The 17,020-nt window shown below is 29.5% G+C and overlaps 1 pseudogene across 1 annotated transcript; it reads right to left on the reverse strand.

The window, feature by feature from the left end:
• Positions 1-12,816: 12,816 nt before the first annotated feature.
• LOC149061187 (uncharacterized) lies at positions 12,817-16,849 on the reverse strand (annotated as a pseudogene). The gene is made up of 2 exons (XR_016189535.1): positions 13,153-16,849; positions 12,817-13,075 (listed from the first exon to the last, which is right to left on the reverse strand). The product of XR_016189535.1 is annotated as an uncharacterized LOC149061187 (transcript).
• Between the last annotated feature and the right edge of the window lie 171 nt (positions 16,850-17,020).

The following is a 17,020-nucleotide window of genomic DNA, read 5'->3' on the forward strand; positions in this document are numbered from 1 at the left end:
GGGACATGGTACTCCGTAAATAAGTTTTTATTAATTTAAGCTTTGAAAAAGATCTCTCTGCTCCAGCTGATGCGAGTAGAATGGTCACAAAATTCTCAAAGCTATACTTATATTAGGAAAAGCGTTAGTTTTTTTTACTTCAAAAGTACCTGAAGTAATAGCATATTTTCATCTACTAAATGGCAGAAAATCAGAAGTTCTTCGTATAAATCACACCACAACCATTTAAATCTTTTGTTTCATTATCAGTTAAATGTATTTGTAGGTCTTGACAACGCTTAAAAATTTCTGTATCTGGAATAACCCGAAGCTTTCCAATATTATATAGAAATCCAAATATATTATTAAAATTTGTTATTTGGTCAAATCGTCTTGTTATAGCACCAATAGCACCGATATATGTAATCAACTAATACCAAAAAGTAAGAAATGTTAAAATCTTTTTCCGGATTTTGTTCAACATCATCAGCTCTTTCATATTCAAATATTCGTTTTTCTTTCGTAGTCAAGTTTTTTTTTAAAACAGGTTCCACCTCTAAAACTTTTGCTACATCGTTTCAACTTTGCCTCGATTTTGGCTTTTTCAAATCCATTATCTCTATACTCGGTCAAAAAACTTGAAGCACTTTAAGTAACTTAAAACATAGAGTTTATTATTCTAATACTTTATGATACACAACATTCTTTGTTTTATCTTCTAACACAGTGGCGCGTATAAGAGTTTTGTTAGTAATTCGACACAGAAACAGGCGACATTCAACTGTTAATGTGAAAAACAAGGACTTTCAAGGTTGACGCCATAAACACTAAGCTACTGGGGTACAAATGGTGTCAATTTGACTTTACCGCTGGAGCAACACAATCCAGGCGTTTCATTTTTAAATTTAAAAGCCCTGCAATATTGACACACAACGTTCATTGGTCCTATAGCAACTATTTGGTGTGAACTGTAATCGATATAAACGTTATAATTAAGCGCAGCTCGCGACCGCGATATTGATTAAATACAACATTCATTTTCTGTCGATTTCGATTCCGTTCAACTTCATACCGCGTTCGCGTTGATCGTCAGTTTTATTTGCTCTTTTATATCTTTGCCTTGTAGTAAGTCTAATTGCTGGCATTTTTAAAACAACCTTACCAAAACACTAAATTAAACATTTATTTTGTTTATTTAAATGATTGCTATTGATTACAAAAAAAGTATTATTATTATTTAGTTTATTTTTTGGTGAACAGATAGTGCCTCACTAATTTAATCACCACTACGTCATATTTTTCTAACCCCGCGTAACTTTCACAATTTTTTCTTTCATAGATTCCTCGGACAATAACAAATATAACAAAAAAGAATTAGCTAAATCAGTTGAGTCAATTTTTTTAACAATCAGAACCATTCGACAGAGTATGATATTTGCCGACTAAATAATAAAAATTACGACTGGGTGGGGAAGGTTATATAACCTATGTCTACCCAGTCGTAACAGGCGTAGTATAAATTTGAGTTTAGACTGTTAAGAGTGTGAAAGCCGAACAAATCACAAAATAGCGAACTTCATTCAAAACCAAGTCCAATACACCAACAGCCAGAGGCGCCGACTTTTAGATATTAGCACGGGGGCAAACTCTTCTATTAAGTGAGAAAAAAATTCTATAGTATGCTGTAGTTTGCTTACCGGGAGGATTAATTACCAAATTGTCCCTTAACTCTATTTTAATACTCCTCTAGGATGCTATAAATATATTTGTTTATAATTTATAAATAATATTATTTGAATTGAAAATGTTTAGTTTATATAGTATAATGGTAATAAAATCAGTTCCGTCTCTATATTTCGGGAAAAATTGGAATGACAGATGTATTTTTAGACAAAATATAAAACCAAATAGTAGTGAGCGTCGAGCGATCTATAGTATTTATAGATCATATTTAGGTAATATACAAAAATACAATCATCGATGTTCTAATGAATATTTTCATGTTATAATCTGGTATTTTAACCAAATAATTATTATTGTACACAACAGGGCACGGAGGCGAAATAATACTTTTCCCCCCGTTAAATCAATGTACGGGGGCGATCGCCCCCTTTGCCCCCGTGGAGTCGGCGCCTATGCTAACAGCCAAATTATGCCTTTATCATTTTTCGTATACCTTATTAAGGCTTAAACACACTTACTACATAGGTTAAATAAAATAAAATAATAAAAATTGGTTGTTAGGTAAAGTACCAAAGTTCTGTTTTAACATTACTATTAGATATTCAAATCTATAGAAATCTAAAATCTTTAAATCGATATCCTAGAGAAGCGATTCCCAACCTTTTTAGCCGGCCGCCGCGGTGCCCTTTTGTTTGTACAAATTTTGTTAGGTGCCCTTCTGTGAATATTATAACGAGGAACGTGATAAAAATAAACACTAGTTTTCATTCATAACTGATTTAAGTAATTTTATTGAACATATTATTAACAAATTATAATTTTATAGTTATAAGTAAAAAGAAAAAATTCTGCTTTTATAGTGAATAACTAATAATTAATGAGATATTTGAGGCTGCTTATTTTTGGAAATTTTGACAATATTTTATCTGTTTTTATCTTTGATATATTATTGAATTATTCGACACATATTAAACTACAATTAATTTTTAATATATAATTTAATAATTTTTTTCATTCTCGGATGACCGTGGTGCCTCTTAAGATCGCGGTGCCCAGGTTGGAAACCGCTGTTATTGGATAGACATGATTTATAAATAATAATCGTAGGCATAACTATAATAGTAATACTAAGACTAAATATTTTTAAGTTGAGCAAGTTTCAATTTACCTAATGTTAAAAGTTTGGATGGAAGATCATGTTAGCCGATTTCCCGCTGAATATTATATCTGCTGCAAAAGTTGAGGTTAAACACTGCCTAACGGAATTTTCATTTATTTTGTGGTAATGCACTATAGCAGTGGAGCCCAGGCCAGCGAGCAATGTGGTACAAGGCCGCGGACACTGGTCAAGTGCCTGAGCCAAGGGTCTGAACCTTTTTATTGGAATCAACATCGCGATTTTTATATGATTTTATACACATCTGTATTTCTTCTATTATCTTATTTGTGTATGTTTATATTTTATATCTTTATGTTAGGTAAGTGGGCCTACTGGGCCTCAATGTTTTTTTTTATATTATTAGTGATCCATACAACTAAAATGATTAGTAACCTCTGTGCTTTAGGTACTCATTAAACTTGCTAGTATACCTACTCGTAATATCGTTAGAAACAAAACGTATCGCAATAGAACATAACTTTTTTATTCCACCATTTAGTAAGAATTGTAAGAATATCAACTTCTCTATTGTGTCACACTCCCATTGTATAGTGTATTCCTATCATGTTAGAAATGTGCACATTTATTCAATAAATACAAATGGGCAAGGCCGTATATGAGGGGGTTTTTAGGAGTTCAAACCCCCCCCCCCGCATAACAACACAGATAGTATCATAAAAATAATGTTTTTATCGCAGAACATTTTATTTCCGTTTATTGCATCAAAGAGTTAGATATTTGTCAAAAAATTGATTCTGCGTGTACTAATCAAATTGCAGAAAATAAAAAAAAATAATACCGGTTATTCAAACTATATTATATTGTGTGGTCGTCAAGAATTGGCCCTTCGTGGTAGATTTGATGCTGGGACACTCACACTAGATGAGCCAATTCATATAATGATGGTACTTTTAGAGCTCTTATGCGAATGCGAATGAACTCCGGTAATAAAATGATGAATTGATGACCGATGGCCCTGAAAACGGCGCAATTAAAGCTATGTATATAAGTCCTACCATCCAAAATAATTCAATTACCATCATTGTAAAAATAATACAAGATCGTATAGTAAATAGGGAACAAATGCACTTTACCACCCCCCTCAAAATTTTCGATTTTTTTTTTGGAACATACTTATATTAACTATTTAAGAACGATGGTGGAATCAAAATTTGTCGGTCGGACTTAGTTTCGAAGTTATGGGCTTTAGAAGTTAGCAATTTTGCGTTTTTACGTATGAGTGCAACGTTGCGTTTATCACGTCTTTTACGATTCTTTTAATTTTTTTTTCTTGAAACTTGTGTACATTAATCAGTTAAGAACGATGGTGGTTTCAGAATTTATCGGTCGGACTTAGTTTCGAAGTAGTCAATTTTTGAAATTTGAAATTTTGTGTTTTTTACGCTTACTCATAACGCTATAATTAAAGTATAGGGATCAAATTTGGGTCTAAAAATTGTTACAAGTAGATAGTCGCTCCCTTCGCCTACCGGCTCCGGTCGCCCAACTCGAGGTCCTCCGGACCTCTCAATGATGGGGGCTCGGCCCCCAAACCCCCCGGAACTTTAGTAACATAAACATAAGTATATTTTAGTAAATCCCTTCCCCTACCGGCTCCGGCTACCTGGTGTATCCAGATAATCTCATTATAGTATCATACCTAATAATTATCATTTAATTATAAATACGATTTTAGATAATATTATATTATTATGGCAATTGATATTGACATACAATTAAAATGTCATTACACCAAGTGGTGGATTCTAATGAAGTTAACTTCTCGTGTCTACTCTACTATTACTCTATATACTGGATTTTTTTTATTTAATATGGAAAAATATAATTTAATCAAAATTTTCAAAATTTTTAATTGTGAGTTGAATGATCCTCTTAATTCAAATGTAATTGAGCAGCTCTAGAATTGGTTTCTTATTCCAAAAGAAGGTAACTATTTATGTCCTAGAGGGCATAAATTACGACTCGTAGCACGAAATCATGTTAAATTCTTGGAGGTAAATATGCACACGTCATGACACATTTAATGACACTTTTTACCGTAGGAACAAATCCTATAATAATTATATTATGTATTACATATAATATTATACTTTTAGATGCCGTGAATAATGCACGAATCGACATAAAAAATCGATTAAATGTGAATATGAAGTGTCAATAAGAAAAAACACATTTTTTTCGAATTCTCACTTGTCGTCTGTCGATTGCTAAGATTATTTTGTTAACCTATCTATGGATAAAACAAACCACCCACACATTTCACATTTATTATGGAAGAACTTAGCATCAGTCGACATACGATGGTACGACATACGATTGGGCTAATTTTTGTCGTGAAGTAACTTTTGACCACATGGTTTTAAAAAATACTAAAATTGGAGGTGATTGCATTGAAGTGGAAATAGACGAGAGTAAATTTGGCGTAAATACCACAGAGGTCATCATGTGGAAGGCCAATGGGTTTTTGGAGGTATTGAACGAGGCACTAATCGGTGCTTCTTAATTCCCGTTGAAAAAAGGGATAAAGAAACGTTGCTTAAAATTATTAAAGAATGGATTCTACCAAATACTACAATAATTTCTGATTGCTGGAAGGTATGCATTTAAATAATAATTATGTGTATAAAATTAATACATTAGGTACTACTTTTAGGCATATGATTGTTTGAATGATGAGGGGTATAAGTACTTTAAAGTCAACCACAGCATTAATTTTAAAGATCCAGATACCAATCAACATACAAACACGATCGAGGGACTATGGCGACATGCGAAATATTCAATGCCCCAATATCATAAAAAAAAACTTTTATAGCTGGTTATCTTTCAAAATTTATATTTTTAAAACAATGTAAAGCGTTAAATATTGATCCATTTACCGAATTTTTAAGAATTGCAGGTAGTCTTTACAACCCAATTAATGCCACATATTATATTGATAATAATATTAATACTAATGATGATAATGAAGATAATTAGGACGTATTAAGTGAGAATGATACATATATATAGATATTATATTATATTATAGATATCAATAAACTGGTTATATTATTAACAGTATCTATTTTGTGTTCTGATTATTGTAAATCCAAAATTAAACTTGACTTTGCTTTGCCCGAGCTTGGCCAACGCGATAGTAATATTAACAACAAACCCTCACAAAGTTAGCAGCACAACTATGACAGACACTAATGAAACACATCCAACAAATTTGTTGGTGACTTGTTGGACATTGTTGGATCACTCCCGGAATTTGTTGGACATTATTTTCGCCGGAAGAGCTTTTCGAACTTTTGTGCTGCCAACATTACCCCAACAGCACAACTTTAAGTTACAGAAATTTCACCCTAATGAAAAATGTCCAGCTTGGTTTGTTGGACACTGTTGGATCACTCCCGGAATTTGTTGGACATTATTTTTGCCCTTTTTAAGTGTTTTGTAGACATTTTCAATTTTTATTTTAGTTTTTTATTCTATAATTTTTAATAAAATTTTATGCGTCGGGTAAAAATGCTTGAAAATTTTTTACGAGGATTCTCAAAAATTTATATAATAGCTGCCAAAAAAATTTACCGTTTAAAGCTTAAATTTTTTAAAAATGTTCATATTAAATTGAATAGTTACAAATTATTGAGTTGTTAAAAATGTTATCAATGTATAAAACTTATAACATTTATAGGTAAGGAACGATAATTTAAAATAATTTTCCATGTAAGTAGTTTAATTTTTTATTAATAAATCTAAGAAACATAATTTAAATTATCCTAGACATCACTAAGTACACTACTTCAGACATACTGGACATACTGGAGACCGCTCAGAATCGGTTTTAGTAGATTTTCACGTTTCTCATCAATTTCATTTTCATAATACAATGATATTAATATATCAATGAATTAATATAATATAATACCATTCACAAAAGTAAACCAACTGTTCAGCAGAGTGACATACACTTTTTTTAAATTTTATATTTTATAAGTTTTAGTCTTTTAGAATTAAAGACAATGTTTCACAACAGTTATCCTTATAAGAATTATATAATTATTTTTTAGAAAAGTTTTGCATAGCAATATTATATTTTTGTTATGGTATGAATTTAAAATTATTAAATTATTAAAATATAAAAATAATTTATAAATAATTTTTGTATTTTTATTATTTTTAAATTATTTAGGAAATTCGTTAAAATTTTGTAAAAGTTATTTTTTACATATTTAGATTGATAGTCCGCCGTCGCTCTAAGTTAACAAACAGTAAACAATTTTTTTCCCCTCGTACATATAATTTAAATCATATTATGATTCATAATTGAGTTAAAATATAACACGTTTATTATAAAGAATTAGTCAATGATGATGTTTGCACACTCAGCGTCAGGCTAGTCCACCCGGCTACCGGCCATTGATTTTATTTCAATATTTAGGCAGTTATTTTGTTTAAATGTTTGTGTGGAACTTATGTGGAATTTATAAAAAAAATTACATAGGATTACTTTACAGTTAAGACTTAATTGGTACTTATTAACTGTATTTTCATTTACATTTGTACAGATAATCTAGGTTCAAATAATTTTAGATGCGGTGATGTTTTCCGCACAACTCAGGCTCTACCGGCGAAAATAATGTCCAACGAATTCCGGGAGTGATCCAACAGTGTCCAACAAACCAAGATGGACATTTTTCATTAGGGTGAAATTTTTGTAACTTAAAGTTGTGCTGTTGGCAGCGCAAAAGTTTGAAAAGCTCTACCGGCGAAAATAATGTCCAATAAATTCCGGAAGTGATCCAACAGTGTCCAACAAACCAAGCTGGACATTTTTCATTAGGGTGAAATTTCTGTAACTTAAAGTTGTGCTGTTGGCAGCACAAAAGTTCGAAAAGTTCTACCAGCGAAAATAATGTCCAACAAATTCCGGGAGTGATCCAACAGTGTCCAACAAACCAAGCTGGTCATTTTTCATTAGGGTGAAATTTCTGTAACTTAAAGTTGTGCTGTTGGGGTAAAGTTGGCAGCACAAAAGTTCGAAAAGCTCTTCCGGCGAAAATAATGTCCAACAAATTCCGGGAGTGATCCAACAGTGTCCAACAAACCAAGCTGGAAATTTTTCATTAGGGTGAAATTTCTGTAACTTAAAGTTGATTTCTGTAACTTAAAGTTGTGCTGTTGGGGTAAAGTTGGCAGCACAAAAGTTCGAAAAGCTCTTCCGGCGAAAATAATGTCCAACCAATTCCGGAAGTGATCCAACAATGTCCAACAAGTCACCAACAAATTTGTTGGATGTGTTTCATTAGTGTCTGTCATAGTTGTGCTGCTAACTTTATGAGGGTGCTCATGCGTAAAAAACATAAAATTGCTAACTTCCAAAGCCCATAACTTCGAAACTAAGTCCGACCGACAAATTCTGATTGCACCATCGTTCTTAAATAGTTAATATCAGTATGTTCCAAAAAAAAAATCGAAAATTTTGAGGGGGGTGGTAAAGTGCATTTAAGCCGTAAATAGAATTAATAGGGCAAAATCATTTTCAATTTTAGTAGACGAGACAACTGATGTATCGTGAATCGAACAAATTTCATTTTGTGTTCGATACGTCGATGAAGATCCTGAACATCAATTTATTTTACGGGAAAGTTTTTTAAAATTTGTGTCAGTTGAAAATACTACTGGCAAAAATATAGCTAATGTTATTTTAGAAACAATTAAATGTCTTGGTATAGATTCGAAGTATATGGTACCTAGGGCAAGAATATGACGGGGCGGCATCAATGAGCGTTAATTTTAACGGAGTGCAAACAATTATTCGAAAAGTAAACCCAGCAGCACTATTTATGTACACTGCAGCGCTCATTCTTTAAATTTAGCTCTCTCTCATTCGTGTAGTATTCGACATATTCGTAACTGTATTCAGTGGCGTAAATCGGCCTCAATTTCTGGTGGTGCAAAGAAATATTTTATGTTCGGTATCTAACCACAAATAATTAGATAGTTTAAGTTATAAGTTTTTACACAATTTTTTTTTTTGCAACAATTTTTATTTATCATTCTCATCAAAATTATATGGAGGATAATATTACCAATCTGTATTTTATGAATCAGTTAATAGTATATTTAAATGATAATATTCCAATTCAAAGTGAAAATTAAGAGGGGTTTACCCACAAACAGAGTAGGGCGTTATTCGAATGAAATTTTATTTAGATGATGTTTTATTCGAATGATTTCTTCACGATTATTCAAATAAAAAATGTATTCGAATAATTTTCAAACGTTATTATTCGAATAAAAAAATATTCGGATAATTCCCAAACGCTATAATTTGAGTAATTTTCGTTAATTTTGTTTGGGTAACCGTAGGCAGTGGCGGATTCAGGGGAGGGGCACAGGGGCACGTGCCTCCCTATCAATTTTCTATTGAACATATTTTTTATGTTACTACGAGTATCATATACTTGAAAAATACAGTAAATAAGAATAATACTACCTACTAGTATAATAATTATTTACATTTAAACTGATAAAAAGAGTTACAGCTTAGTTGCTTGATGCTTATCGATATCTATTTATAACCATTAGGCCCGGTGCATACTTGCGTCATACGCGCGACACCGCTATGACGCGGTATTTCATAACAATACAACCAAAACCGCAACTAGTGTAATTGTGACAAACCATTTATTAACTTATTGAAGTATGTTTTTTTTAATAAATTATTACTTTGGTGTATGATATTATGTGATCAAAATTACCTATATTAAATAAATTACCAATTTTGTTTAAAAATAAGAGTATGTATTATTAATTATGATTAAAAAAAATCATTATACAATTTATAATATGTGCCCCTGCCCCTACCCCTATCAAAATATTCAAGATCCGCCCCTTACCATAACGTTGGTAATTAAAAAAATAGTTGGCATTGTATTTTAAATTACATGATGATGATTGTAAATGTTATTTTATTCAGAAAAATGTAAAAATATTATATATAAAACAGATATAAATCTATAGAAGAAAGTAAAGAATTTGATATATTTTTTTAAAAATAATTTAGTAATATTATAATATGAATATTATTTCGTAATAATTACAACAATTATAAATAGTAATAACAAAAATGTAAATAATTAATTTTAGCAAAAATGAAAATAAATAAATATAGCAAATTTTAAATTTCGATAAATAAGTCTAATAATAGTAAGTAAATAATTAGAATTAGAATTAAAATATTAACAAATAATATTATACTTATTAGTTATAACTTATAACAGTTATGACTGCATTTTTAAATTAGATTTTAAAATAACCCTCTCTTCAAACATATCATCTGATAGCTTGTTGGATTTTGGTAAATTGGTCATGGTTGCATATGAAAATAATCTTTCGACCGGGGGTTAGGTTATCATAAGATAATCTTTAAAGTTTACGCAGTACAAAGTACACCATTCTGATAAACCACATTTTCGTTGTTTAGATATCATAATAATCATAATATGAAACAGATAATTTGTATAGCTACAAGCCTATAACTTTATATTTTTGTGTAGATCTCTATATTTGAACTTATAAATATGAGAGACAACATACGAGTATGTAACTTATAGTACCTATAATATATAATATTATATACAATAATAGCTACATGTCTATATCCAAAAACTAAATGGTATTTGGGTGTATCGTGTATGACATGTGCATGTGCTAATGCCTAATGAAATAAAACAATATTCTAGTATGCCGTGCAGATCACGCTATAGGTATGGCTATAATATGCTCCTCGTATTCGAGGACCTTTTGAAATTATTTAAATTATTTTTATTTGAATAATAACGTTTGAAAATTATCCGAATAATTTTTTATTCGAACAATAACGTTTGGAAATTATTCGAATAATTTTTCATTCGAATAATAACGTTTGGAAATTATTCGAATAATAACGTTTAGAAATTATCCGAATAATTTTTTATTTGAATAATTGAAAAAAAAAATCATTCGAATAATTATCTAGATAAAATTTTGCCCAACTCTGCCCACAAATATTCTTTCCGTTTTACAAACACATATCATAACAAATTGTACATTCTAAACAATCTATTTAACTCGGGTTTGTTTAATATAATACTGAATCATCCTATCTATTATAAAATTTAGAAATTAGAATATATTATCTATTGAGCCTCATAGGCTTATTTTATATTTTTATTTTAATTTTAAAGAAAGTTATGAGTATTTTAAAATTGCGAATTATTTGTGCACTTTAAAATACTCATAAAATGAGTATTTAATTTGATAAAAACGATCCATAATGCTATATTAATTGTAGGAGTGCGTTTCAATACCAAAATTATTTTTGTTAAAAATAAATATATATATATATATATTTTAACAATTAAAACAAAAAAATTATTAAAGTTCATATGAACTGTTAATCCCTAAAAATATCTGCTGAATATTAATAAACCTAAACACTTGATTAATCAATAGATAATAGTTTAATAATATTTCCTAAAAAATATTGTTATTTGATAACTACAATATTTTTTTCCTTCTATAAACTTAATTTGTGAGTCATCATAAGTTCACAATAAATTAACAATTCTACAATAGTAAACACTATTTGCAAACTCTACGCTAGCTTTATTAATTTATATATTCTAGCGAAATTATTTGGTAACAGAATTATTTTAATTAAAATGTTTCAATGTTTTCTGTTTGGTTGTAATCAGAGAGAAAACTATTAGGTATTCATATATTATGATTATGATATTTATTGACTTTATGCAGCTTAGTTGAGGTATAAAATGTGAACATTTGACGTCACTAAAGAATTCATAGATGTTTTGGAGATAAAAGAACTCGGCCTATATTTTTTTTTAAAGAATAGATTGTTTTATTTTTCATAAACAAATCCGATGCAAGCTCAGGGATTCCACAAGGTTGTCACTTAGCTTCTTTTTTTCAATATATATATATATATATATATATATATATATATATATATATGTAAATGATATAAAAACTACAAACACCCGCTTGCTACTCTTTGCTGACGACTTAAAAATACTTTGTAAAATCAAATCTCCTAACGATACAAAATTGCTCCAGAATCTACTCAATAATTGATGTGATGGCTATAAACTGTATTTCAACATTGATAAATGTAAAGTTATGACATATTCGAAGAAGTGCATACCTCAAATTTATAAATATTGCATAAATAATATTGAATTGGCTAGAGTTTCTCACATCAAAGATCTTGGAATTTGTTTTGACCATTCATTGTCATTTAATGATCATTATCAGGGCTAGGATTTGTATGCAACAGCATGTTTTTTTGCAACTTCTGATTGTTGATTTTGTCCGGTAAAGCACGATTCCGTACGTTTTACCTTTTTGGGAACACGATTCCGTACGATTTTGATCAAACAATGGATTCTCAAAATGACCCCAAAAACAACACGATTCCGTACGATTTTATGTGCAATGTTGCCATTTATTATATTTATTTTCAATTTGTCATTTAAAAAAATTGATGAAAGTTTGTTAAATAAAAAAATATGTAAAAAAAAAAGTATAGGTAAGTTGTACAAAAAAATATGTAAAATAAAAATTATAATTTGATACCTTGATACTTGTTACAAATATTTGATTATATTTTTGTGAGTTAAATATTCTTTATATTCGTCAATTGTGTGGTATAAACGTTGTTTGTCGGCTAAGGCCATTTGATTAAAACGTCCTTTAGATACTGATTTTATTTTTGTGCAAGTCTCTTCTTGTGTTTCCTTCAGAACTGACATAACCAAATGAATAGAAGGGCGTGGACTATGAAACTGTATGTGACATTATATGTCCTATGGGAACTTTCCGATACATTTGTTGTACTAAAAAAAAAAATATGAAAACAAAACGTTATAGATATTAATTTTTTATGTCAATAGTTTTACACCTTATATATAGTTATAACAGTATTACCGAGGATTTTCTGACGGCTCTTGAGCCCAAATTGCTGGTGGAAATAAACAATCATTTTCTACGTAAGTATGCAATATGTAATCAGAAAATAAGCATCCTAGCTATATATATATTTGGACATATAGATACAAGTTCAACGAATGCATTTTCGATGTCATGTGGTGGTACGAATGGCAACCCGAAAAATAGTTTTAACCATTTTCCTAACTCATCGTCGTTCGTATATGATGTTCGGAGTTGCTGCTCAGAATTTATCTGTAAAGTTAATACAATACGTTAAATTTTATCATTTTATCGTGTGTATATTTATAATATGTCTTAAGCGTAATTACTTTTCGCCACCAACACTGCCCTAAATGAAATAGACATGCTTGAATTTCCACATTTGGGAATACCTCTTTACATGCTTCATGAGTGCTTATCTCAAAGTCTAAATGTAACTTGCGAATAATAAGTCTTTTGAAAATTAGTTTTTCACTTAATTCCTGAAGAAATATCCACATATCAATGTAAGTTTTTTGGATTTTTCAGGCTAGAAAAAATAAGCCACGGGTATATAAAATCCATTTTGTAAACAACTAATTGTATAAAGCTGAATGTAATACTTTGGTGCATAATTAAAAGTACCATCGGCAAAAAAATCTGATGAATCAACCATACATCTCAGATTTTGCTTTGTAGTAATACAAACGAATAATTTGTTTTCGGGTACAAAAACAAATTGGTCACCTTTAAATTTAAGTACATCATAATTCTCCATACTTTTAAGTTGTTCAATTGATTCTATAACAGATTTTGGAAATGCCGGATAAATTTGTCGTCGTTTGTCGTACATAGCTTTTCTGATTGACTGTATATCTTTATGTTCAATTTCTGAATTAACAGTTTTTACAAGTTCTGTTCGAATTATTTTTATAGGTCGGACAAAAATAGAACCACTTGCCTTTCGTTTACAGTTTTCTCTCAAAACTTGTCTTTCAAGACTTTGGTATATTTTGGTATTAGATATATATAAGTATATAACGATTGTATCGCTGTGGTACGTTAACCTTAACATGTAACTAAACAGATGACCGGATTTTACCGTCTGGTTTTTATATATAGAGTTCGATTATGGTAAACTGAAAATGCCGTTTTTCGCCGGCATCGGTCAGTTCGCCAAGTACGCCTGGCGTTGGCTCCGGCATACTGCGTTTGGAGGAACACGGTGACCGGTAGGCAAAATCCGATCGTCTGTACTCTGTTTGGGCCCTCACTATATAGTTACAATGTTACAAATACGCACAACGTACTTAAAAGTGTAAAACACTATAAAAGTTAAATCTATACGTAATTTTATGGAAAGCTGGCAACATTGCACTAAAATCTTGGGTACAAAACGTACGGAATCGTGTGCCTTTAAAAGGGCACGATTCCGTACACCGATAAGGACCGTACGGAATCGTGTTCTACCCGATTTTGTCAATAATGTCCACGAATCACCTCATGATGAGATAAATGGTGGTGTTTTTATTTTGCATATTTTGGATAAAATGCATATTAATGCATATATATTGAATAAAATTAATATTATGCATATTTCCATTATAAGAATGCGAAAAATACATGTTTTATAGTATATTTAGTAATTAATATTTATAATTTAATTCTATGGTACAATAGGTATGCGATTAAAGATTGAATAGTTTGACGGAGAAAGATAAACACAATTAATAAAAGTATGTCGGTCAATATAAAATCTAAGATAGAAATTAAAATGTATACTTTTGCATATTTTGGTAAATAAAATGCATATTTTACAATTTTTTATTGTATACAAATCCTAGCCCTGGTTATGTCAAACATTGAACAGACCCAGACGTTTTTAACAAAACAATTGGTGATTTACTGTCATTTCCTTGCAGTGATCGTAAAACTGAAATAATGACAAATTTTCCAATACTACGTCACAATGGGAATGAAACAGTTTACTTTATCTCAAAACAATTTAAAAAAAAGTTACGAGACAAAAAAATATCAAAACTTGTAACTACGTAATAGGTTCTACATATTATTTTTTATTTTATAAAAGCTACCTATACAGGGTGTCCCGCGAGGATTTACCCATTGCGATATCTCACGAAATAATGGAGATATCAAAATTCTGGTTTTATAATATGATTAACTGGGATAAGATCTACAATTATTTCATTTTTTAATTTATTTTAATGTTTTTGTAAAAAATGTAAAAAATATATTTTTTTTATTTAATTATTTCAAAAAATATTAAAGATAACCATTTTGTAGAGTTTATTTTTCTGAAAATATTAACGTTTCAAAATTTTATTTTTATTAATTTCCTAATTTTTAATTTTTTTTTAGTTTTGAAGAAATAAAATATGATTATAATTTATGACTATTAGGAACAAGGAAGGTATTCGGCCGGCCATATGGGAATGCGCGCGGCGCGGCGGGTCACATGTTTGATAACATTACGGTGTTATAATTAATAATTCACAATTTTTCTCGAACCCAAATTGGCTTATTCTCGTTTAAATAGGACCAATTTTTTTTTTGCATATTTTTGCATATTTTGGACATAATGCATATAATTGCATATTCATAGATTTTTTAGAACTCGATATTTTTTAACTAACATTTTTTAATTTTTATAAGTTATTGTTTATTTTAAATGGTACTTCACGAAACCGACAATTTTTGGTTTATCCATTAAATTTTCTTAAATATACAGCAAAAATACTACCTATTTTATCTTGGGTCGGATAATATCCGTTCGTTACCTTATCTTTCGTCGGACGACTGGTAGAATTACTTACACATTGTTATACAGTGAGACAGCATAGAATAATTGTATTAGTACATCGTGTGTTGCGTAAATGTGCGGACGTTTATACTTAATAATTTTAATGATTTTAATAACAGTGTCCAATATGCCGAAAGTTCAAAGTGAAAGTGTCAAGTTACGTCTAATTAAACTAATATTTATGTAATAATATGAGCTAATAATAAGTAATAATAATAAATTATGAATTATAATAGGTAAATAATATTAAAAATTTGTTTTTGCATATTTTACTATTTTTGATTGCATATAAATCCTAGCCCTAATCATTATGCATATATCATAAACCAGTGGTTCCCAACCTCTCCTATTCTACGCCCCACTTTATAGATTATCGAAAATCTCGCGACCCCCTCCTATAAATTGTAAAAAATCGAACACCTTTTTTGGTGTACTTTACATATAAACTATCTATATTCTATATTTTATAAAATATTCAAAATAAGACAAGAATTATTATTAAACAGATAACGTAACACAAAACGATTAAGATACATCAAACATTTATAGTCTTTATCCGTTATCCGTTATTGATACTCGATTAACAGATACAGATTACCGGTCAAATATTTTTTCTCTAAGCTTTAAAATAAAAAAAGCAGGAAAGAGGATGTCGTTCTGCTGTACAGTAGATTACAAGTGGGTTACTGTAATGGATGGAATTAAATTTGAATCCAATGATATTTTATCATTGTATACGAAAAACGATTCTGAACGAAGATGGCTTATCTGTCTAGGATATATTACAGATTATTAAACATTTTCAAATCTTAGACTTAAAATAACATTTTTTTATGAATTTCTAGTTTAAAATAATTTGCGAATTTTCGTGATTTTTCCGTATGTTGTTAAAATTAAAATTTGATTGCTTGTAAACAAAAATTGTATTAAATTTTCAAATCTTGGATATAAAAGGAAAAAATTTTATGAATTTCTAGCGTAAAATAATTTGAACATTGCCGTAATTTTTACGTATTTAGTCAAAATTTAAATGCTTATAAAATAAAATTGTGACTATATATTTTCAATGTTTTTTAACTGCTATTGTTACAATGTGTTAGAAACCTTGTATTAAATTTTCAAGCTTTTCTACCCAACAAATAAATTTTTATCGATATTTATAGAAAAAAAAAAACTAAAAAAGTTGAAAAATTAAAATGTCAATAAACAGCTCAAAAAAAAATCAAAATATTTTGAAACTTTTATAAAATATTTGTTTTAGAGTTACACCAAAATAAGAAAATCGCTAAATATGAAATATATAGTGAAAATCCAATGTTGTAAAAATTTTAATTTCAAATGTTCATAAAAATTTAATTTGAATTTACGGTGGACTATTTATTTGTGATAAAGATTGA

Source organism: Diuraphis noxia, unplaced genomic scaffold (genome assembly GCF_037042655.1).
Source record: "Diuraphis noxia isolate RWA-SAM2 unplaced genomic scaffold, SU_Dnox_SAM2 contig0001, whole genome shotgun sequence".
NCBI lineage: Eukaryota > Metazoa > Arthropoda > Insecta > Hemiptera > Aphididae > Diuraphis > Diuraphis noxia.